The sequence below is a fragment of the Chionomys nivalis genome, chromosome 10, assembly GCF_950005125.1.
Source record: "Chionomys nivalis chromosome 10, mChiNiv1.1, whole genome shotgun sequence".
Lineage (NCBI taxonomy): Eukaryota > Metazoa > Chordata > Mammalia > Rodentia > Cricetidae > Chionomys > Chionomys nivalis.
This window is the reverse complement of record NC_080095.1, coordinates 66,924,733-66,950,958: the sequence shown is the minus strand read 5'-3', so window position 1 is coordinate 66,950,958 and position 26,226 is coordinate 66,924,733. Positions and strand designations below refer to the sequence as shown.

At 41.4% G+C, this 26,226-nt stretch overlaps 1 protein-coding gene across 3 annotated transcripts in view; it reads left to right on the top strand.

Moving 5' to 3' along the window:
* Positions 1-26,226, top strand: part of Akap6 (A-kinase anchoring protein 6) — a 390,732-nt gene that overhangs the window by 349,383 nt on the left and 15,123 nt on the right. The window lies entirely within an intron of this gene.

The window sequence follows — 26,226 nt, the reverse complement described above, 5'->3', positions numbered from 1 at the left end:
TATATATGTGTGTGTGTTCCAGTCCTACATAATATTTGGAAAATGCAAAATGCAAAAAAGGGAACCCAAAGGTACAATTCTTGTCATTGAAAACACATACAAATTGTCGTCTTATCAAAGCTTTAGGATTTACTTTTCTTGTGTGTTTTAGGCCAGGGACTCAGGGCAGGAAGGCATGGAATCATTAGATCTCCTGCCCCTTTTGCTTTTGTATCTGTGCTGAATCTCGGGGTGATTTCTCTCAACAGTTCTGTTCAACTGATCTTAACTGAAGCTGTTATAGTTCTTAAGATTTCCAAATTATTACCAATAATCAAGAATTAGATGTCCTTTCTTTTCATATTTCTTTTTTTCTTTTCTTTTCTTTTCTTTTTTTTTGAGACAGGGTTTCTCTGTGTAACAGTCCTGGCTGTCCTGGAACTCACTCTGTAGACCAGGCTGTCCTCGAACTCATAGAAATCCTCTTACCTCTGCCTCGGAGTGCTGGGATTAAAGTGTGCATCACCACTGCCCAGCAGGGTGTCTATTCTTGAAATAATTTGTTTGTTGTGAAACTGTTTAACATCTTTTCTTCTCCCTTTTCCTTCCTTTCCCCTTCCCTTCCCCTTCTTCTTGCTAATGTTTGTACAGGCAGAAAAGGTTGTTATTTTTTACTTTCTTTGTGGTGATGATAGAGAGGCTTAGCTCAGCACCACTGGCAATAGGAAAAGTTATGGCATTTTCAGGGCATTCAACTGGTTTGGCAAAGACAAAACTGATCCAGGCTTTATTTGAATCATGATCAGGAAGGCTGGATTGAGCTCTGTAAAGTAGCTGTAGGGCATGGATAATTGCGTGTGAGTGTGTGTGTGTGTGTGTGTGCACATGCATGTGGTCACAAATGCCCATGTGTGGAATATATGAGGGTTTGTGCATGTGTGTATGCAGGTAAGCATACTCCAATGGGGAGGACAGAAAAGGATGAGTCCTTCCCTGTCACTTTCTTGGAACAGAAAGGTTTCCTAGAATCTGGAACTAGTTGTCAACCAGCAAGCCCCAGAGTTTCCATCCCTCACAGTACTGGGGTTATAGGCATACCCCGCTGTTACAGGTATGCTGGGGATCTGAACTCTGGTCCTCTTGCTTGCACAGCGAACACTCTCTCATCTACGGAGCCATCTCTCAATCCTCTGGGTTGTCTTACCTATCTCTATAGTAAAGGCAAGTTGCTTTTGCAAGTTTGAGCTAATGGGTAGAGGTCATATAAATGACAGCCAAGTCTCTCCTAACGAGGTGATTTGGAACAATGAAGGTAGCAAGTAAGGATGTTAGTGATAAAAATAGACCGAAAGTCACTCTCAGGAAGGGAGCGGAGGGATGGAGGGTGGACCACCCGGCCTCCGGGAGTACTTAGAGGAAAATATCTTGGTAGGTGAACTGTGGGTGGCACCATTCTCTAGGCTGATATCTGGATGTCAGGAAACAAAGAAGGATAAAGCAAGCCGAGTGCTAGCATTGCTCTCTGTGCTCTCTGCTTCTTGACTTTGGACACAGTAAGATCAATCATCCACCTCAAGCTTCCGCGGCCATAACTTCTGTGTGGTCATGGGCAGTACTCTCAAACCGTGAGCCAAAATAAACCGTTTCCACCTAAGTAGCTTTTCTCAGGTTTTATAGTAACAACAGGAAAACAAGCTAATATAGACAAGATCAAACAGGTAAATCCCAGAGGTGAGACAGTATCTTCAGAGTAGCTGGAGGAAGAATGGAGAGACCCTTTCAAGGAGAGTGACTCCCAGATTATTCTCAGAAATGGGAAGTCAGGAGATGGGAAAGGTGGAGATGGAGGTGAAGCGGCAATGTGAAAAAATACCCTGGAGCTTCCTTCACAGAGCAGGTGGCATTCCAATAGGAAAGGAAATAGAGTTTCTAAATATCGCTAGCAGAAGTGTTTGCTGTCAGCGTACCTGTACTACTAGGATGTCAAGGGAAGGCCATCAACCAAACAGAACTTATATCCAATAGAAACCCAGATATGCAAAGGAAAGAAGAACATGGGGCTGCTCACTGTGAGTAAATGAGAAACACTTTCCTATTATTTCAATCTCTTTAAGTGTTAATGGACTGTTTAAATCAAGATAATAGCATTGCATGGTAGGATTTACAACACGGAGAGTCGCAAGTTCCAGGAAGCAGCTATGCCACAATGCTTTGTACTCTTTTCATTTTATGTGAGGTACTGGAGCATCCTTTCAAGGGAGGCTGTGATAAGATCAAGTGTGTATGGGTGGCTGCAACACCCGAAAGATACTGCAAAACAGAAAGCTAGAGTAAGATACAAAAGGAAATGAATAGGGTCATTCTTTTATATCGCCGTCTAAAGAAGAAAAAGAAAATAAGAAACAGACGTAATAAGGCTTTTAAAGACAAGATGAGATTTAATGTGGCTGCATCAATAGTCCCAGGGAATGAAATGGACTGAAAACTACTTAAAAGAATATAATTGTTAAATTGGGTAAATTAAAACCTACTATGTCTCTGTGAAGAGGCAAGGAAAACAGAGTGTGGCACAGAAATTCCAACACCACGTCTCAACAACTGATAGACCAGAAAGTAAGTGTGAACATAAGAAGACATGAATGTTATCGTGAAACAACGTGACCTAATTGACATCTAAAACACTCCAACCAAGTCCTATCAGCAAGAAAAGAGATCCAAACAAAAGCTACCCCCTTTGTCCCTATGGGAAGTTGATTGCTGCAACTGTGGGAAATGATATGGAAATTCTTGAAGGGTTTGAAAGTAGAATTATTGTACGACCCCACAGCCTCTGTTCTGGGTATGTGCCATCTCCTCGCTAAGGTACCTGTATACCCACGTTCTTCACAACATTATCCCCCAGAGTTAAGACATAGACATGGAGATCATGACTGGTGGATGACTAAAAAAGCAACTGTATTGTGTATAGTCATCCTTTATATGGAGATTGAGACATTTGCCACAGCATAGAGTAACCTAGAGGACATCATATGACATTAAATAAGTGGACACCAGAAGAAAAATGCTGGACAATCGTGTTTGTATGTGGAATCTTAAAGTAGCAACAGAGCAAACAAATCTAAAGAGACAGTGGACTGCTGATTGCAGGGGCAGGATACAGGGACAATGGAAAGAGGTCCATCAAAGAACACAAAGCTCCAATTATGGCAGACTGAATAATCTAGAGATATAATATATAAAAGCAAAAATATAGTTGACGATATTGCCTCGCATACAAGAAATGTGTTAAGAGAGGAGGCTTTAGGCATTCTTACCACACACATGCACAAAAGAGGCTCTGAGATTACAGATATGCTAATTTTATTCAGTGCACTATTTGCATATCAAAGCATGGTGATAATCTTATATATACAACAAAAATGGGTAAGCCTGTCATCCAATAGCAACAAAGATGACATTATTTTTAAGTGTATACAGAACATATATCAAAACTCTCTTCTGAGTCACAAAAAGTTTTTTGAAAAGAATTTATATTACACAAAGCACAGCCGAGGCTCCCTAGAATAGTGTAATCATGTTCACTTAACGAAGAGTGTGCTCTTTGTCTGTGGCAGGATTCTAGTGTAGAGATACTGTATAGAAATGTACTCAGTCTTCAAAGAAATACAGAGTAACGCGCTTAAAGTTTCTACCAGAGTCTTGCTTAGAAGATCTTTGTGAACAACCTCCTTCTCAGTTTCCTGATCCAGTATAACACCTATTTGGAGATAGCAGTCAAATAAAGATAGAAACAAAGCCAGAATTTTTCTCCAACTTTGAGCTATCTGGGGATGTAATTTCAGAAAGGAAAGCTGGAGAAGACCCAGGTATCATTTAAGACTGGTTCGACAGTACACTGCATCTGCATCAGTGTGCCCACTCCTCACTTCCAGACGTGCTCCAAGCTTTTTGAGGCAAATATTTGGGAGTTGTTTGTGACCACTGAGGATAAAACTGGCCTTGAATGACACAGCACAGAACAAGTAAGCAACCCCATAGGCAGACAGATCTTCCCACAAATGTCAGTAGGGTTCCCTCTGGGAAACACTTGGTTCTGTCAAGAGTTACTATTCCTATTTTCATGTACACTCTGAGGACAGGTCTCTTCAAATATGCATCTGAAAGACATTCAATACAGCTTTGCCTAGCCTCGCTAAGAGGCCCAAAGTGTTATCTACAGTGCAAGACAGCTTTGTTTATAGGAGAGGCGATGAATTTGGGGAGGGGGGGCATAGGAGATGCAGGAAGAAGGGAGAGGAAGGGAAGGAAATGATTAAATACAATGTATTTGTGTAATGAAGTCTCAGAAACTAAAATCAGAGAGAAAGGGAGAGGGAGAGGGAAGGAGAGGGAGGGAGGGAGGGAGGGAGGGAGGGAGGGAGAGAGAGAGAGAGAGAGAGAGAGAGAGAGAGAGAGAGAGAGAGAGAGAGAGAGACTTGTCTTGCCAGGCATGGTAGCACAGGTCTATCATCCCAGCATTCCAGAGGTGAAGACGGGAGAACTATAGCCTGAGCTATATAGTGCACTCCAGGCTAGCCTGTGCTACTTGCTGAGATCTTGTCTGGAAACAAACAAACAAAAAAGTAAAAATATTGGAAAGAGTGACGAAATTCATCTTTTGTGTTTGTTTTTCCCATCAGTCTTAATCTCTTATGAGGCCTCTGTTTTATTAGGCACAGTAGTTGTCTGGTAATATTAATCATTCCTGCTTTTCAAACGCATGTTTAAGCAGAAGGAAGCTAGATTCCTTTGAAATGCCTTGTTTAAAGCAAGTGTACCTTTGAATTCTTGGTGCATTGAGGGTTTGAGGTTTTATCCCCACACCCATTTTTCCTCCTTCTGCTCTGATCCTGCAGAGCTCTCCTGAGAACAGAACTTTGTGTCCGGAAAAACCATACACATTTAATGGCCTTGAAAGTATACACCACATCTAGCCACATAATTGAAAATAATAAGGCCACAATAAATGGGATGGCCCCAGGGTAAAACACCCAAGGGATTCGCCTGGTGTCACATTGCATCAATGTCCATGCATCATGGTAATTGAGGTAACATAACCAATTACCACATTTTAATTAGAGTTCTAAGGACTTGAGAAAAATTGCAATGGTGAGTCAGCTCACTTTAGAAAAAGAAAAGAGAGAATGAAATAAAAGGGAAGGAACCTGATACGCTGCCTTGCTCAGGCTGTGCAACAAGGGGGCGTTATATAAAGCCCCATCTTTTCTTTCTTTCTCTCTGGGTACCTTCTCACTTTCTCCATATTGCTATTGGTGGTGCATTTTGAAAACTAGGAACCTTTAAATGCTGTTTTTGACTTAAGTAATAGTATCCTCATCCTGATCTAACTAATGATTTTACAACGTTCTGACTGAAGACATTCTTTAGAAGGTAATCTCAGACTATAATTTCATATCCTATCTAGGTGTTTCTCACACTGTAGCCTGAAGAGTCATCCTAGATATTTAAATTGGTATCTAAACATAAGGTACACATCTCTCTGGCTCTGGTCATTAAACAAAAATAGACTTAGACCCAGCCCCCATGAACAAAAGTGAAATGCAGAAAGAATTACTGCATTTAGAAAATAAATTTGACTTGTGGCAATTATTTTTATAAGGCTAGAGTTTAAGTGAGAAACCTCCTGTAAAATTTTTACCGCTGCTACATAATCAAGTAATTATGTAATTACTTGTACTTAATTACTTACAAGAGAGATGGTTGTTAAAAAAAATTCTTATACATGTCAAAACCAGCTTCCTTCTCTAGAATATTTCTAGCCAAGCTCCTAATATCAAAAAGTTCTTTCAATAGCAATACCCAATAAATAGGTCCATTTTACAAATCTCCCCCTCTTTTCTCCAAAGATATGACATCAATATATCTATCTATCTATATACTCCCTGTCCTGTTCCTCCCTAGGTAGTGGGGAGGGAGGAAGGAGAAGGATAGAAGAGGAGCAAGAATAGGAAAAGGAAAGAAAGAAAGAAAATTTAAATTATAATCAAATGTTAAATATAAGATGTTAATCTGAGGAATTTTCAGTAGAAGAGTGAATTTCTCAAGTGAAGGGGGTGGTGTTCCATGAGCGTTGCAAACAAATGCCCTGATTAAGAGCTTGGCCATTAGTTGTGTCTCTGTGGCTAATTACTTTTCTTTATACACCTCTGTGTCTTCACAGAGACAGGAAATGATGGGGGAGAGTCTTCTGTTTTGTGTTAATTTCATTGGTTAATTAATAAAGAAACTGCCTTGGCCCATTTGATAGGCCAACCCTTAGGTGGGCGGAGTAGACAGAACAGAATGCTGGGAGAAAGAAGTGGAGTCAGGCAGTCACCATGATTCTCCCACCCGACACAGACGCAGGTTAGGATCTTACCGGTAAGCTACCACCTTGTGGTGGTACACAGATTATTAGAAATGGGTTAATCTAGATTTGAGAGCTAGCCAATAAGGAGCTAAAACTAATGGGCCAAGCAGTGTTTAAAGCAATACAGTTTCCGTGTAATTATTTCGGGTAAAGCTAGTCGGGTGGTGGAACGCAGCCCGCTGTTCCTATTACTACAAGGAAAGACTTTCCCTGGCAGTAATTAAAGCCTTCTGCCACTGCCCTTGTTACCGCTGCTAGAACCACCATCGGCACGTTACTCTTGTGGTTTAGCACACCTTGGCCTCTAATACCAGAAGGGCCAGAACGCCTGCCTCCAAAGTCCCCTCCTTTGTAGGTCCAAAATTTGAAGAATTGACTGTTGTACTTGCCCAAACAATTCTAGCTCCCACCACCTCCACAACTGCTTCCATCATCACTGAATCCATTATAGGCATCCCCACTGTCACCAAACCTACCACAACAGCCACATCTGTCACCAAAGCCACCATGACCATAATTGTCACTACCACCCAAACCATCTCCAAATCATCACCAAAATGATCAAAAGGATCATTTTGACCTCTTTGGCTGGATGAGGCCACTAACCATATCTTGCTTCCATGGAGTTTTTCTTACTTCACAGCTATGACCGTTTGCAGTACATTTCTGGATGACGACCTTATCTGTGGAGTCATGGTCGTCAAAGTCATGGTTTAAACCACTTCAATGTTCCCATACTGTACAAAATCATCTCACGGATGTTCTTCCTGTCTTCCTTACTGCCAGCAACGCCGAGCTTTTTCAGTTAGCTGGGAACCTGGCTTTTGAGACCTTTCTCTCGACCCAGCTCTCTGGCTCCACAACTCTTCCAGCCACCGTGTGTGACCTCGCATCGATGGCTTCACCCAGCTCTTCTACAGTGGTATAAGTGAAAATCCAAAGCTTCCGGAGCTTTCGGTCTTCGGCTGTCTTATCAGCACACAGTTGGTGAGGGGTCCCCATGGCTCAGAATGGCTCCTGAAACTCATCTGTCTGTCCTGTGGAAACTCAGCTCTCCGTTGAAGAGTTTATGGAGCTACCTGAGCAGCTTAGAAGACTCTCTGCCTTAGACATGACTGAAGGCAGATGAGAGACACCAGCAGTGCTTCCCCTGACACACCAGTGAGCAGAAAGGAGAAAGTCAGTGAGCATATTCACAAGCCTTCCTCATGAGTCTGTCTGTGGCACACTCCCTGGAAGAGCGAAGTTAATATTTGTGCTTAGTAAGCACGCCGACAGATGACAGGGACCCAAGCAAGAAGCCTCTTCTTTTTCTTTCCACAGAGGACTTTTATTTTAAAAATCTTATTTTTTTTCTTTTATTAGTATTTATCAGTAGCACAGAATAATGGGTTTATTGTGATATTTTCATGCATTTGTATAATGTAACTCGATCGCATCATTGCCTTTTCTTGTCCCCCTGCTTACTCTGCTCTTCCCTTTGCTCTTCCTAAACACTTCCACTTATTTTCAGAGCTGGACCTTTTAGGGTCGAGATTCCACACACGAGAGAGGTTGTGTGCTGTTTGTCTTTGAGTGTGGCTCATTTTTCTTGGCCATGGTGATCTCTAGATCATGCCATTTTTTCCTCAGATGATATGATTTTATTTGTTGTGAAGGAATACTTCCCATTGTGATTGTTTTGCACATTTTCCTTATCTACATGATCACTTTCTCTCGGCAATTTGGTTAGGATTTTAAAATTATTTTATCTAGTCTCACTGATCCTTTTGTTATCTCCAGTCTATTTATGAACACAGTAAGGATTTTCTTCACTTATTTTGCATTTTAAGTTTTTATTTCTAGCATTTGATTTTGTTTTATTGGCGGTTCTGTCTCTTCTTACATTCCCCATGTATGCACACTATTGACTTTTTCATTTGAGGCTTTAGCATATTAATACATTGTTTATTTAACACATAGTTATTTCAAACTTTCTGGTAATTCTAAAATCTGTGTCCTATCGAGACTATTTCTGATGCTTCTATCTCCAGATGTTATTACTGGCCCCTAAGCATGCCTTATATATTTTGTTGTTGTTGTTGAAAGATGGACATGGTTACCAGGTAATAGAAACTGAGTTAGTGAACTCTCCATGTGAGGTTTATGTTAATCTAGCTAGGAGCTGAGCTGAATCTCATAGCTCCAGCCAGAAGTCTTTTGTGCTGAGCTCTAAAGTCCTCTCTGCTCTTGTCTCTCCTCTTATCTTCAGGATTTCTTAGGAATCTTCCTCAAACATCTTTTATCACTTGCAGCCCTAGTCCATGGTTGCACTAGAGCCCTGTGCTGTAGTGATAACGGATGAGGGTGCGGATGCATTGGATGCATTCTCCATCGCTGATTGCAGTTTCTAAGTGTGCTGTGTCTGTGTCCAGTGAGCTTTCCCATTGTCTCTGAGTTTGTCGACCTGTTTAGTTAAGACAGGAAGATTAGAATCACCAGTGGTCGTCTAGATTCCATTCCATATTAGCATGCTTATCTCCACGTCCTCCTCCAGTCTACTGAGCGTAAGTGCATCTGATTTAAAGGGCTGAAATAGTCTTGAAATTATGTCATCCCCCTCATCAAGGATATGTTGTAATTCCATTATTCTTAAAAATCAAAGCCCATAACCTCCCAAGCCTCTACTGTTGGGTCCCCACTGTAACTGAAGAAACAGTTTGGACCATTTTGTCTGTCTGTCTGTCTGTCTGTCTGTCTATCTATCTATCTATCTATTTAGACAAAATAGTCCAAAATGTTTTTATTTCTGGAATTTAATTTTAGTTTATTGGTGGATCTGTGTGTGTGTTGTATTATATATGTGTGTGTGTGTTATATTATATATAGTGTGCAATATATGCACACACACACACACATATATATATATGTATAAAACTAAACAAGTGGTAAATAAAATAGTCAACCATAATGAACATTCAACCTAACTAGCCAGGAAAGACATGAAGAGTAATATTGTCAGTCTCTTCAAAAGTATTTATCTTTTTAAAATTTATCCACAGATAATCTGAGCTATTCATATGATGATATCCTTACGTTATCTATAAATCTGACCCCAACATGGAAGTAATATAACATTCCAAAAGCATATGCTTCCAGTAGAGTTTTAAGACTATCTAAAGTGATTAAAACTCACGTTATTCATAAATATTTTAAAGCCTAGAACGTTTGATACAGTGCAGAGCAAGATGTGTGTATAATACTGATCATGCCTTGCATGCATGTTACAGTTCTGATTTAATGTGATCAGTGTGTCCCGGTTTAAGTTCGATGTTTACTGGGCTTATGTCAAATATTTTATATTTTATTATCTTCCCTATAGTTTTCTAGATTTAGAGGAATTCTTGTATTATAATACATCATCTAATAAAAGAATAGTTTTTCTAAAGTTCCCTGCCTAGTGCCCTCACCCCCCAGTTTCCCTCGGAATACTCTGGTCCACATTGATCTTTCCCCTTTCTCTCTTCACCCTGCTCTGCTGTGCTTTCAAGTCCAGTTGCTCTTTTTATCTTCTTCCTCTCTCTAGGCAATCACACTCCACCCCTAGCTCCAGGAACTCCAGACACACAAAGTCAGGACTGCAGCTCTCAGGAGAGCTCCCCAAGGCATTTCAAACTCTGTTTGTTCAAAAGAAAAATCTTAATCTTTCTTGACAAACTGATCTTCTGCAGTAGTGTGGATTGTAAGGAAACACAGCGTCAGCTCTTAAGTCATGTAAAGGCCAAGAACAGGGTCTCCTTCACCCTTGGGCCGGTCTGTCCCTTGTATCCAGTTCATCATCTCGGCTAGTGGATTTTATTGTATAAAGGGCCCTTTCCTCTAGGCACTAATGCCACCTTAGTCCAGGCTGACAGAGTCTTTGGCCAATGACTAGTTTGCATAGACTATGTGAGCTATGACTGGTTTGCAAAGCCAGCCTTCGGCATACGTGAGCTGTACGTGTTCGTAGCAGTCCGTCTGCCACGGCCTTTCTCGTATCTTCTAATATCTCCTCTCCACTCTAAAGCCTATGGAGTCTTTTTAAAGTATTAATTTTTTAAGCCCCCTTTCTGTTTGTCTGGGTTTATAGAGGTCTCTGCTCTCCCCAGAGGCTAGACCCTCTGCTTGCTGCCAAGCCCTTCAAGGACAGACTTCTTCCTCTTACCACCAAGCCTTGTTCCTTCTGCCTTCAGGCTCCATCCGGCCCTTGGCTCCCTCCCAGAAAACTCTTAGAATTCTCTCAAAATTGACTACAATTTCATTTTTCAGAAAGATTTTCCTCACCTCTGAGAATAAACTGAATCTCTGAGATTAAGTGATACATATATATATATATATAATAGATTATAATCTGACCCACTAGCTACAAACAATATGTTTTTGTACTTTATACCTGGTGATCAATAAATTTGTTGAATATATAGACATATTTTCTCAATGTATGTTCATGGTATAAGTGAATGGAGTTGTCTAAAACTTAGTAATACTTGGCTTAGGGTATTACTTATTTTCATGTTCTCCCCAATCTGCCACTTAGTTCTCATTGGACTACCTCTTCACCTTCTGACGCATTCATGTTTTAACCAACCAAAGAAGCCTCTTTGTGCAGAACTCTTGTCTTTTGAGTTGACTAGCCATGAACTAAGATATTAAAGACTTTATAGGGCAAGTATTCTGGAGAGAACACAGACTTTTGCAGTGGCCAATCGTTTTCTTGTTTCCTGCCCCGAAAGCGAGTCTGTGTTAGCATTTTCTCCATGTTATGACTTGAAAAGGGACATGAAGCACTGGTCTAGAAATACAGTCAGGGAGCATTAATGCCAATCTGTTGATCATGAAGTCACATTTGCATTCTGATTTGAGAGAAAACATTTAAGTGGAAATGCCACGAGTGTCAAATAATTGTCTCCTCTTGCTGCAGGAAGATCAGATCCACTCTGGTTTTGTTTTCCATTTAGGTCTAATAGTTAGGTCTGCTTCCCCTAAATTATGTTTACAATTTTTAAACACATTTATGACTGAGTTTACTGAATGTCAAATAAGAATATTATGTTTAAGTCATGGGAGATTGAAATTAAGATATCAAAATTGAAAAGGCAACTTTTATGTATAAAAGGAAGTACATAAAACATTATAGATATAAGCCCATAGGCTCAAGATGTCAATGCTAAAGCTATTTTAGCACACATAAAACATATTCTTCCCATAGCCATAATGTTGCCGGTTTATTATTGTTGTCTTGCAAATACACATTGTATTCTGAACGTTTAATGCATTTGCACGCGTAGCTTTTGTTGATTCCACTGGGTTATGGGTTAGAAGGGAATGAAATGACAAATAATGTAGAAATACCCTGTGCAAGCCTGCTGTATGGTTCCCACTCTGAGAGTCTTGCCTGCAGAAAAGCACATCACCACTCTCAATGAACTTCCAAGCCATATATACTGACAGTAAGACAATATTGACATAGATGAGACAATAATTGCTCCAAACTGTGTTTGGGATGGAAAAGGCAGCATCTGTTACCAAAGTAACTACGGAACCGTGAGATGCTCCCTGCGTGTTTAGTGTCTGGGCAGCACACTGTTCGGTCAACGCATGTTTGTTAAAGAAATAAGCGAGTGATCAGGTATATAACTCTACCTCTGATGTAAGAAGCAAAGGAGAGAGAAACCTCTGCGGACTAAGTGATTTTGAAAGTATTCTTTAGAAGAATGTATGACCGAATTTTGACATTTTTAGAAGAAGAAAATAGGGCCCACACCCATCCATCCATTCCTTCGCTTCAAAATGCTGATGAGGCATCTACTAAGAGCAAAGGTGGAGTGTGCCACAAGGAGCAGGGACTGTGAATGCAGTAATTGTTATAGTGAATATCAGCTTCACAGGAATGTTGCAAATTGAGTGCCATTATATGCAATTAGATTATGGGAAACCTTAAAAACCACAATAATATAGAGTAAACATTCTCCTGTTGTCCGAGATTTCTGTCCTGTCCAGTTCCCACAGTCGTTAAGTCCCAAAGAAATCACACAGAGGTCTACATTAATTATAAACTAATTGGTCTAGTAGCTCAGGCTTCTTATTAACTCTTATATCTTATAACTTATATTAGCCCATTATGCTTGTCTATGTTAGCCACATGGCTCGGTACCTTATTTGGCGAGGCAGTCACATCTTCCTTCTTCTGTGCTTGGGTCACAACTGCAGAATGCAGAATCCTCTTCCCAGAATTCTCCTTTTCTCATTGCCCTGCCTCTACTTCCTGCATGGTTGTTCCGCCTATACTTCCTGCCTGGCTACTGACCAATCAGCATTTTATTAAATAAGTACAAGAAACAAATGTTTACAGGGTAAAAACCATTGTCCCACAGCATTATCCACTGAAAGTTGATTGTGTGTGTTTTCATGTGTGTGAATAAGAGTGGCTTGGTTTTATTAATGAAGCAATACAATACAAGGATTTGTTTTAGGAGGCTTGGTTTAGAGGGGCTACATGGGATTAAACCAAACACATCATTGTCTCCACTTTCTTTTAAAGTTTTGAGATGGGATTTTCATAAATTTCCACAAGAGCAGTTAATGGCCTTTTAATCAGAAATCTCTTTTGTACATCTGTGTTAATCAGGTTTTGTGGCTCTGACGAAATGCTGAGAAAATTGAAGGAGGAAAAGATTAATTTGGCTCATGGTTTCAGAGGTATGGCCCATGTTTAGTCAACTGCATTGTTTCTGGGTCTGCAGCAAAGCAAAGCCCTAGTGGCAGAAGAGTGTGTTAGGGCGAAACTGCTTGCCTCGTGTTAGCCAGGATAGAGAAAGAACAGGGGAGGGCCAGAGACCTAGCCCCCAAGAGTGTATCACCAAGGAGTCCCTCCCATTGACTAAGGCTCACCTCCCAAGAACCATTGAGTTCTGCACCCATCACTATCAGAGACCAGAGGCCTCATGATGAAATGGCTTCCTAGTGTCCCTCCTCTGAATTCACCTCTGCCTTGAGGATCAGCCACTCAACAGACAGTCATGACAGGATTTCACTTGCTTTCTTTGCTGCGGTGGAGCTCAGGTTTTTGAGTTTGGAATTGTTGAAATAAAGGGGTTTTCATTGGCCAAGTCAAAGGAATTTTTCAGTCATTACTAAAAGGAAGTGCTTTTTGATTCACTTGGTGAAGTATTTCCAACTCCCTTGTCCTATATTTTAAAGACCGTTCTACAATAAACTTTGCTGATATTTATCTGATTAGATGAATCCATGGGCCCTATTTCTCACTTTTCTTTTAGCCTTGAGCAAGAACAGCTATGACAATTGCCCCTGGGTGTTAGAGGTCTACAAGCTGCTAAAACAATCCATTTTGAAAGCATTTTTGTATGTAAGTCAATCTTGTTCAATTCAGGATAAAGACATTTTAATGTGGTAGAGAGCAAAATATCTTATATTCTCTTTATCCCTCATCCCCTCTCTGTCATCTTTGTCTGTATTACCTCTGTTGGCGCATCTTACGGCTTTTGCTTCTCCCAAAGATGGGAACTGGGGAAAGGAGTTGCAGCAGTGCTATCCAGGGAGCAACCTCCTCTTCCCTAGGACACCCATCTTGCTGAGATAAAAAAGAGTCAAATAGAAACAACAAGCTTCATGTGCAGAAACGAGGACCAGAACATATCAGCTAAGGATGCTAGGCAGATCTTGCCTGCTGCATGGTGCTTCCAGAAGCATCTTTGCTGGACCTTTGCTTCCTGCATCACCCCCTACCGGGGACCTCAACCCAATTAAAGAGCTCAGTGTTAGGCGGAAATAATCAGGGCTGGAGAAAGGGCTAGATGAGAATTCAGGTAGCTTTGCATTTTAAAAGACATTTTTGTAAGATCACTAATCCACCTAATCCAAACTGAAGACATTAAAACTGTTTTAGCCAACAAAGCGAACCCGGGGAATAGGAGATGTCCAACTCACGCCTTTCTGCTTCCTTCGTTTCTGGTGTTACAGTTAGAAAGAACCCACTTGAAATACAGAAAGGGGGCAATTTTCCAAATGCAATTCCCCCATTCTTTTTTTTTTCCTTAGCAGCACTCATACAGTAGCAGTGGCAAAATAAACAGCGATGTGTTGGATTTTGTTTCTCTTTATCTATATGACATTTGTGTCATCACCGTCGCTCTAATCCATATTCAGGTCTTCATGTTTGGTGTGCAGTAATATGTAAATGATCTCGCCAGCTGCGTGGAGCAGTGTTTGTTTATTCTATTTCTTTTGGCACTGCACAGAACTGAATTTCTGCCAAAATGGGGCTGCTTCAGGGAGCATTGATGCTCCGGGAGGAAGTTTTGAAAGGAAGCGCACATCATAAGTCTTCACTCTGTGAAGCAGAAAAATCAAAACAAACTTTCTGTTTACTAAAATATCGGTAATATGAATGTAAAATAATGTGTTTGTTAAAATATAATGAGCTCGCTGCCCATCTCCTGGTTGTGTGGCGTATGTGGGCTTTGGAAACGAGGGCACGATGCTGAGAAAGCGGGCACGTTTTCATTCTTGGAAAGAAAGTAGGTGAAATGAAATAGACAGAGACAACATCTAGAAGTTTAAGGAGGGAAGAAATATTTTAGCATGCATATTAATCTTTGGAAACACATGGCATATACATGCATTTAAATGTGGACAGCTGTGGCGTTTAAGCGCTAAAAAATTTCATTAATGATGCATAGAGCTATCTACTTCTGTTGGCAGGCCTTTCAGTCTTCAATCTGACACCTCCTTTTTTATCCAGCAAGCTAATTTCCCCTCTTTTGTGAGGAGTAACTGTTTTCACACTGCTGCTTGCCCAGCAAGCCTCCGTATTGTTTCAGGCCTAATTATCTTCTCTGGCTTCACCTTCCCCAGCAAGGAGAGCAGGACAGTTCCTCCAGCACTAATGAAAGCTAGGTTTTATGGGTGCGTTGTGTAAATAAATGTAAGTTCTGATCAGGCCAACATAATAAACGAGTTCCTAAAGTTTATGGAGTCGCCGCTCATCTAGTACTTTGCTAAATAATGAAACAAAATGATTAATTCGGCAAAGGGGGGAGCTTTAGATTTGCAGGAGAAAAGTAAAGGTTGTTATCGGTTTAATATGCAAGCTATCTGCAGGCAAACACAAGGATTCTGTATTGATCCGGATGCCCCTGGTGGTCCCTAACGGCCGCAGCATCTGCATAGAGAACGTCTTAAAGAGAAGTCCCCTGAAAAATATGACTGATCCGGCAAGAGGTGGCGATCATCTGGGATTATATTTTCCTGATTACTTCCAGTTTGCTAATAGAAAAGCAACCACCAGGATTTGTCTAGTAGGAATTGTTCTCCCTCGCACTGAATGCAAGCTCAGCAGAGACACCAGTCATAAAGGGCTGCATTGCCAGGGCCTTCAGGGAGTGAATCCAGCAGGTGCCGTGTAGTAATTAGCCCTGCTGGCTGCTCGGGGTTTTGCTTATCTGTACCGTAAACTCAGTGTATTCTCCAAGTGGACCAACCTCTTAAGGACTCATACTCCAAGGGTTTAGAGCATCTAGATATATTCAGCTAAAAAGAGAGGATTAAATGCACCCTAGCCTCTAAAGATTGCATCTTATTTTCATTTACACAATCAATCTGTATGTAAGGTAATTGCCTCCAGATTTAAATTGATATTTTTTTGCTATAGAAATCTGTGCTTGTTACAGTTTAAAATGCTGACATGTAAAAGCTCCCTGTGAACCCCCAGGAGAGTTGCATCAGTCAGTCTTCTGTTGCTATGGCAACATCGGAAGAAAAAAACTTCAGGGAGCAAGGATTTGTATTGGCCCACAGTTTCAGAGGTTTTAGATCAGATGTAATTGGCTCCATTGCTTCTGGGCCCAGGTGACACTGTGCATCAGGACTGGGAACCGGTGGTAGAGCAAAGTGGCTAACTTCACAGAAGGCAGGAAGTGGAGAGAAAAAGGCATTAAGGAGCCCTGGGATAAGGAATGCTCTCATAAACATACCCCAGGGACTTCCTCTCTCCAATGAGGCTCTTCCTCCTGATAGCTATCCCCAGTGGGTCAACCTACTAATGAAGTTAGCATCCCCATGGCACACTGACTTTTCCCACCATCAGCCAGGGACTCAGCCCTCAACACTTGGGCTATTTTAATATCTAAACTACAAGACCTAGGACCACTGTTTTTATTCCAATCCAGATGAGTCTTAAAATAATTAAAATTTCAGAGACTTTAGTGTTTTTACCTCAAAATCTCAAATGCAATTCTACATTTAATGTATCTAAGGTTTCTATATCATAAATCAGAAGTATAAAATGTCTTGAAAAACTTTTTCAAAAACAGGTATTACCTGCTAGAACATTCATCCTGAACTTTTAGCAGCCGTCCCAGCACCCGTTGTAGTTTGTAAACTCTCTAGTTGTTTGTGTGGGGGGAACAGCAACAGCTGAAGCGAGGTACCCTGGCAACCCGTCTGAGTGAGAAAGCAAAATATAAATCAAGTGAGAGATAATAAGATGTAGATATAAGGGTTAAACTAGATCAAGAAAACGAGTCACCAGCTGACCTGTCTATTAACTGTCGAGCCAAACAGATTATGAATGTGGGGGAAACAATTTTACTTGACTAGTCCTGGTAAGATCGAGCAGGGACAAAATGTTGCACGCTTTTGTGACTCGTAGTTAATATACTCACCCACACTGCCAACACTCTTTGCTTATTTTGTTCTCTGAGTGATGTGTTCTAATCCTTAACGTAAAATTTTTGAAGAAAGAAAGACAAACATACCCCGTTTGTCCAAGAGGAATAGGTAGTTAAGAACAATGATGTCACAGTGTTGACGCCCACGGTGTACCTTCATGGAAATGAGCGGATACAACGTTCTTTCAGTGAGTTGTCCTTCCCTTGTTTCCTGGGAATATGTTTTGAGAACCCCTCATAGACACCTAATACTAAACCCTATGTGTTTCAGTACCATGCTGTTTCCCTATACATGCACATGGTAATGCCTTTTCCATTTTAGCCAAAGCCGATCACACACTGTAGCGATAGCTTTTGCTACTAGAGTTTTGAAAGCAAAACGAGCCCAAATTGTCTTTTCCTTTGCAATTTCAAAGTTTGAGGAGTTATTCTTATGGTACATCTTGGCAACTTCCGTGTTCAGCTTTGCTTTTTCTTTCCTCATGGAGAACTTTCACCTTTTAATCAAACACTTCACTCTACGGCGTCTCTTTGGCAAATTCAAAACGCCAGCATCAATACTCTTGTGACATGAGGCTTTTACAAACTAATGAAACGAGAGTTAGTGACTTGATCATAAGAAACTAAGGTGATGAAGGTGTATGCTGAGTTATCTACAGGTGGGTAGCTCATCCACAGTGGATGCGCTAGACAGATGGATGGACGGTCCGTATCAAGGGAGAATGGGGCAGGGTAGAGTGAGCTTTGCTATGATACTCAGAAAGGTGTTCAATTTAAATTTTATGAACCGCTTATATCTAGAATTTCCCATTTAATATCTTCAGGCCTCAGTTGAACATGAATTACTGAAACCGTGGACAGCAAAACTGCAAAAGGAAAAACAGCCATGCGCGCACTCTGTAAAGCGCAGATGCGGGACAAAAGCCAGCTCTGCTATCTTTTATCCGTGAGTGGCTTTTCAGAAGGACATCTGCGTATGGGCAAGGTTTTCCTTGTATGTTATGCTACTTCTAGATCATTCTAAGAATTGTATGTGATCATTCTAAGAATTTTAAGTCCTAATACCAAGAATGCAAATACCAAACAGCTGGGATAAGCCAGAAAAATAAGGCGAGACGTTATCTTTGAGGGAAGCTCCTCCAGCCAGCCGGCATGTGGGTCGCTGGTCCTTAGACAAAGTCAGCACTACACCTCCACTCCATTTGGAGCTCCCACTCTTTCACTGGGGTCACTTTTCTTCGGAACTTCCTTTTAATTGTTTCAGGCCTACATAATCCCAAAGAGGTAAGAAAAAAGAAATTCCTTTAACAACAACAACAAAAAAATTCCCAGTTTACTTTCATTCATATTAATTTTTGAACAATTGTAACTTTGGTACTGTCTTGAAGTTCTAAGGAGAATTCCAGGGTCACCTGGGAGAGTGACCGCGAGGAGAAATCAAATCCCTCCCCTCTTGTGTCTTCTCTTGTGTCTTCTAAGGGGGAGCAAAAAACTTCAATTGTTTGCATGCGAAGCAATGACCAAGATAAAATAGTTTGTTTACTAGCAGAAATAGGCTAATTTATAGTTTATTCTAGTCCCATATTCATAGTTGGATGAGAAAGTAATTCTGCCCTGCAATGGGGGTTAACAGTAAAGGACATGGGAGCAGGGCACAATGCGTGGGTGTCTGAGGTCTTAGCCACTCTGGAGACTGAGGTGAGAGGATCCTTTGAGCATTGGAAACATCATGGCCAATACAATGCCAACTCTCTGGTCATGTACAAAGAAAACAAGGACAAAATATGAAAAATTATTTATATAAGAATTAAGAAGAAAAGATTGGTACAGGCATTGATTGATTTCCTCCCAGCTTTAATATTACCAGCATTGAAGTTAGACACTTAAGATTTATATATAAATTATGAAATAATCTAAATGTCCTTAATTTATTGGCACAAATATATTGTTTCTCCATTAAAACACCGTTTCTACACCCAAGTCCTCTGATGGCATATTTATAGGTGTTTGGTTTTCCCTCCACACACAGCTTTTACTTCCAAGATACCAGCTCAGTGTCCTTTGATACAGTTCCGGCACTTCCTATGCAGCGTTGTTACCAGATCCCGTGAGGGGAAGGGCAGTCTCAGAGGACTGTCCCTCGACAGATGCCAACTCTGTCCCCTGCTGGCAGGCTTCCGAGCTCCTCCACCACCGCCTCAGGTTTAATAGTTTTTCTAGAAAGGCTTTCAGAGCTTGGAGAGATACTTACATCTTCCTGTCTGCTATAAAAAGAGGAAATTCTGAATTAGCCAAGTGAAAGATCTATGTTGGGTGGGTGGAAGGCAGCCCAAAGCCGCCATGACTGTACTCTCAAATGTTTAGTACCTGGAAGCTCATTCAGTGTCCTTCAACAGTTCTAGAGTTTGAATCTTTCCTGGTGGTCCTTAGAAGAAAGTTTGAACCCTCGTAATTGATGTGTTGGATGACAGCCCCACCTGTGGCCATCCAGGACCCCTTCTTTAATGGCCTCCTCAGCATAAATTCAAAAGGACTCTTCATGAAACTGGAAAACCATGACTGTCACTTGGGAAATGCTCAAGTTTTAGGTTCTCTATGGCCAGAACCTAAAACATAACTAGAATATGATTTGTATTATTCTTGGCTTTGTAATCGAAGCAGCACTTTTCTCAGGCTGCCCCTTCAGCTAAATTGAAGATACCAAAAGAAGAGACAAAAATAGTGTTCGAGGTTTTGTTTGTTTTTTTGTTTTCCTTTGTTTGGTGGGGTTATTTTGCTTTTTCTTTTTGCTCTTTTTTATGTGTATGTGTGTGTGTTTGTCTGTGTGTGTGTGTGTATCTGTGTCCTCACATGAACTTTGCTTTCTTCTGCGGAATTTCTTCCTACAGCCCCTGGGCCCCTTTCCTTATAGAACATCAAAGTTCTTGGCAGCCTATTTCTCACAGACAAGATAAAACTGAAGCACTCAGTGGGTTCTTTGTTTTGTTCCGCTTTTCAGTTGTCAAATAAACACACTGTTGGGTTGCCTCCTGTGTCTGGAGCGGTACGAGGAGGGTTAGGACGATCAGAATTGGCTGTGCATTCTGAGATTGCTGTGCCTGCCAGTTCTGTTCTTCCCAGATCCCTGTGAGAGGAGGAGGAGCGTGGTAAGCAGCCTGGCAGCCCCGGTGTCAGACTGGCTGCAGACCCGCCTCCTTCAGGTTGCTCTCCAGTATGCCCCGTGCTTATAGCCTCACGTGCCAGCCTATGGACCTGGTATCTCTAAGGTAACTGGCGCTCTTTTTTCTTTAATTCGGTGACTTTTTCTGAATTCTCACAAAAGTAGTCATTTCAAAGTGAATCACTTTAGGGTCTTTAGTTCGTGGACAACATTGTACAGCTACTGTCTCTATTTTTATTACATTTTCATCACTCAGAGGAAATCTCAGACCTATTAAGCCACAGCATCTTTTCTTCCTGCTAAGAAAGGGCTCCTGGAAATCACAGTCTGCATTCTGTCTCTGAATTTGCCTGTTCCAAATATTCCTGAGATTACCTGTCTCAGAATACTTACCTGCTCTGGTAATAAGTGAAATAATATATTATAGCCTACCCTTGACTGACACACATACATCCAACCAGACATAGATTAAAAATATTTAGGAAAAAAAAAAAAACCTGTTTCTGGCCTAACTTTGTGCAGAAGCCTGTCAGTCCCCCGTAAGCAGTGCAGGATAGCAGCCCCTTACAGTGTGTTTACACTGGAACAGGCATTGGAAGAGGATTTAAAGTACAGTATGTGTTCTGAAAGATGTCATTTTATACAAGACACTGCCACTCAGGGCTGGAAGCAGAGCTCTGTGGGTATTACACTTGCCTAGTCTATGCAAGGCCATGGGTTTGATCCCCAGCACCACAAGGAACCAAGCGTTCTCAGATTTTGGTCTCTGGGGCATTTCTTGGAACGTATCCTCCATGGATATCAAATGACAACTGAGCGTGGCTTTTTGTGTCTGCTGCCTTATTCTGCCCAGATTCTCGGGGCTATTAGCTTTTATATCTGAGCAGTGTCACGCCTTTAAAAGTCAGTGATTCTCTTGCTGGTTTTGCACAGCACAGTTTAACCCCCACGACCTTTGCTGTCTTCCCACAGCAACCTGAGAGGCTGAGAGTAAGCCCTTCTTTCAATTCACTTGGCAATTTTATTCTGAGAGCCTGTTTTATGTCATAAACTATTTTGTATGCTGGACTATCCCAGAAACAGGATGGGCTACGTTCCTGTCCTTGTGAAGTTTATTTACGTGAGGAACACCCCCATTTCCCATTGCTTTATTTGTTGGAACCATGTCTAATAGCTTTTTTTCCCCTGACAACTTTAGATTATGTCTGTATTGGTTAATTCGTTGTTGCTGTGATAAAATATCCTGACAGAGAGCATGGAAGGAAGGATTGATTTTTGGCTTAAGGTTCAAGGAGGCTGGAATTGATCATGCTGGAGAAGGCATGGCAGCTGTCAGGAAAGCCTGGTGACACCATCAGGAAGCTGGTTGATCACGCTGCCATCCACCCACAGGAAGCACAGAGAAACAGGGAGCTGGGCAAGGCTATAAACCAGCCAAGGCTGCCCCCACTGACTTGCTTCCTCCAGCAAGGCTCCCCTCCAAAGGAGAGCTACTTCTTCAACCAGAGCCACCAACTAGGAAGCAAGTGTTCAAATACAGGCACCTACCTAGAGTGTCTCTCATGCAAATGGCAAGAGTAGAAAATATGTTCATCTCAACACATTCCAGTGAGATTTGTGAAACAGCTGGGTTTTTGTCTGTTTTGAGCTTCTGATAAGATTCAGTATTGAAAAAGAACATTCACAAGAACAACGCGTTTTGATCATTAGTTTGAGAGGCTTTGAAAGCAGTTTCTGAAGCGTTTTTAAACAAGTTACCTGAACATTATTGTCAATCAGATAGTGAGAAGGGTTGGGTTGCTCTCCCGGGTCAGCTGTAATAGAGTGCCACAGACAACAGACCCAACTTTTCAAGAAAAGATTCTGTTCAATAAATAGAAAGCTCTTGAACTACAGGATGGACTGGTGTCTTTCTTGTTTGCTTTTCTCCTGTGGAAGGGACCCGGTTATAGCATGCAAAATGAAGGCATCACTACGTTTACAACGTGAATGAAGTAAGGTACCTAATCTGTATTTAACTAACGCATGTGTGCCTGCTAACCAGCTGTGGTAATGTAAACTGTGGTAATGTAGACCTAGTTAGTTATTTAACATTGAGCCATATCATCCTCCTCATCTCACTGTAGCAGAGGGAAGATATGCTGAGAGCTGTCAATCATTGTCCCCCACAAGTCTGCCCATAGGCATTCGCATGGATGCCCGCAACAGTCTGTGGAGTAGGCACAACATGCTGATAGACGAATGTTGTAACTGTTTTTATAGACACTAGATGATTTATAGAAGAGCACAGCTAATGCAATTGTAGGGAGGGGTTCAAGCCCACGTCTATGGGAGTTTCTACCCCAAATTTCATGCAGCTCATAAATGGTCAGCAGCTTTCTTTTTGTCTTATATTCTCTATTTTTCTTGTTCGCTTGGAATCTATTATTCTCCACTCAATAAGAGAGAGAGTAATGCAAGCTGAGAATTATTTTACAATTATTGCTCTGCCTTGTGGGTGTTTTTTTTTTTATTTCATTCCTACCTACATTTAGTCTAAAAAGTAGCTAAATTTCTAATGTGGTTTTGGTTAAAGTTAGTGGTTAAGAAAAATGCTGTACAAATAAAGAAATATATCTATTACATTTTGCTACTTCTCCTGGTTCAAATTTATTTTTCCAGCCGTATCCCTGTATTCTCTCCCTTCTCTCCTCTACGTTATCCCCCCAATGTCCACATCATCTCTTGCACACTCATGTGTACACCTTCTGGTGGCCCTCGTGGGCCATTTTCTCGGTGCTTGTTGTTCAGCTGGTGGGCCTGCTTATGAGGAGGGGCTGTGGAGCATTTAGCAAGTACGGCTTAGTTGAAGTATGGCCTATGTTGCTAGGCGTTGAGCATTTGGCCCGCTGGTTCCTGCCTTGTTCTTTCTTCTGGTTTGCTGTGATGTGTACAACCTCTGCCATGCATCCTTGCTGCCATGCATCCTTGCTGCATGCATCCTTGCTGCATGCATTTTTGCTGCCATGCATTACCACTCTCAACATTCCTCAGTTGTCTGCAAGTCTGTGGGTAGAGCTGAGCTTGGTGATTTCTTCTATCCATGTTAACATGACTGTTGACGGTGAACCTGTTCAGGTAATGTTTCAGTGACCATGGTGGGGAGGCTTCATGGGTGTAGGGTCACTGGCATTTCTAGGAGACACATTCTCACACTGAACTTTCATTCCCTCTGCCTCATGGAATCTTCCCTAGGCCCCTTCCCAACTGACCCCTGAGCCAAAGGTTCAGTAGCTATATCACTGTATCATGTATCACTCGGCACAGGGTACAGAACTCTGAATTTTGATTGGTTGTGATTTCCTGTGACGGTCTCTGTCTGTTGCAAAGAGAAATTTCCTTGATGAGGGGTCTTAGAAAAGAAACTAAAGAAACCCAGAGTCAGGCACATCGGATCTTTACTAGGTTGCTGTTTTGTTGTTGTTGTTGTTGTTTGTTTGCTTGTTTGTTTATTTTTCTCATTTCCATCCTTTAGGTAATAATGTGTTCTCATTTCTTATAAACACACTTAAAATTTTAAACCTATAAACATGAAATAAAAAAAAACCCTAGAAGAGCAGTTCTGTAAGACCTGACACAATTAAAGCTGGGCGATTCAGAGGGCGTTGATACAGCTGGATATTGTCTACTTGATCAGAATCTTGATTCTTTTATTCTCACTGCTCCAAACACTTTTATTTACTTTTTATATATTATATTAATGTAAATAACTTTATTTGGAACTAAAAGTAATAACATAAACTAGCATCAGTTAATTCAATTTATTTCTTGAAAAGATATGTAGAAATAACAGTGTGCACACACACACACAGTTATTTATATAGCACCCTGATTTAGGACAGAATTCTTTTGTCATGAAACTGTCATGTCATACTGACAGTGAAACAGATCTTCCAGGTAATTATTTCCTAAACATGGAGTCCTGAATGAACATACAAAGCAGCGTTCAAGAGCTGCAGTGAGCGGTGATGTCTCACTGTCAAACGTTAACCTAGTCCGCGTCCTCCTCCCAAAGAAAGAATGGTTCCTGCCACCCAGCATAAGCCCCCCATAATGCCCTGCTCTTCCTCTTCCAAGTAGTGTGGGTCACTCATTAACTGGGTCCACACAGAGGAAGTGTGGCGACTGTCACTGTAGCAAGCGGAAGCCTTGGATTCACTCAGCCTGCTTTCTCACCTATGCCAGCCCTCCCCTTCCCTGGACAAACCTAAAAGAGGCACCTTGTGTGTTTCCTGGGCTCTACAAAGGAGCCCCTCTCTGTTGTTGCAGAGGCCAATAAGCCTCTGGCCTGAAGGACAACCCCCGCCCCCACCCCAGTACTCACCCTCCTTACCCTCCCTAAAATTCAACTGAAGAGACTTCTGGAGGAAAGAGCTGTCCGTGAATGAATTTGTATCATTTATTTCCACAGTAATAGGCTTTCCATTGGTTCCTCATTTACTGTCTGCCATTCATTTGGCCTTCTTCAAAAGCTCTTAGATTTCGGTGTGAATCTATTCAGACTTACCAGTTTATCAAGTATGAAAGCATGTGCATCTTTTTAAAAACAGCTCTACGTAATTTCTTTACAAATTGAAATAATAAAAACAAGTCAATTACTTAGTTTGAGAATTATTGTCTATGTTGAGCTGTCACCAAGAAGATGAGTTGTGTCTATGTGTATTGCCTTACTCCTCTCCCACCACCCGCAACAGTTGCACAAAAAGCAACTGTTTAGTTGTATAAACATCCTTGTCTCCTTCCTCTTGAACATTTTTAATTTCTTCTTACCTTAGGGGTGTGTTTTATGGTTTAGGCTAAATCCCAAGGAAATTGAGATTTGTATTTAAAATACTATAGAGTTTAATACAAAACCGGAAGGTATTACTGGGATTGAGGTCCAGGCTACCCTCCTCCTGAAGGCTAATATAGAGTCCATAGTTTGTGGGGAAGAAACTGGCTTATGCATAGTTGGCCATGAAAAAGATGTGGGACTTAGCTCCTCAACGCTCTATGTTCAAGGTTTTGGGGATTCAGGGAACTTGTCTAGAGAGGGAAAGGAAAAGGCCAGGGAAGTCATAGGCTGAGAGGGGGTCTTTGTCATTGATGGTATGTCTTTTCCTTCTTTACAACTTTTCAATGGAAGTTCATGGAACCAAAGCCTAGGTAGTGGGCAGCACCTCAATGATGACTCTGGGTCCTGCAAACCTAAGGGAAGGTTTATCAGTTAATATCATGCCCATCCAGGTGGACATTTCCTTAGAATACAAATGCCGGGCAAGAGGGAGGAGCTCTCAACCTTCCAGAATGGTGAAGGACAGCGAAGGAAAGGGGAGAGGAAGTGAAAGCCCTTTTGCCAAGGTCAGCTTACCAGGAAATGGGTGAGGTTGAGTGAGGACTTCTTTAATAGGGAAGGTGTTTCATTTTCAAGAGAGTGATTTCCTAGCATATCCAGTCAGCTACTCTCTAGAAGTACCACACAGAGAAATTTGAGGAAGTTTGAAATGAAAAAGAGGTAAGGCAAAAAATCATAAACCAAGTTTAATCCTTTCATCCCAGCAGCTTTTGATCTGCTCCTTCAGGTACTGCGGAGTTCTGTCCTTTCATGGGCTCGAATCTGTAAAGCCATAATGCCGCATCTGCCCATGACTGCGTCCCAAGCCAGGGTGAGCAGCAAGCATCACTTAGGTGCAGCTCCTGGCATAAGATGGCACAATTCTTGCCTCTCCCGTTGAGACCCCATTGAAAAAGCCTCCGCTGTCACACGTCCAAGTTGAGCAGACATAACAAAGAGTTCCCCCGAAAGCTTAATTATTTATCAGCACCGTCGTCAGTACTGTGTCGGGCAAGATAGTGTTGGAAATTAATATACTATTTGAGTAGACTGATTGATGGCTCCTATGGCGGAAGAGTTTAAGATTCACTACCTATACCGACTGGTCATTAGTCCTTCC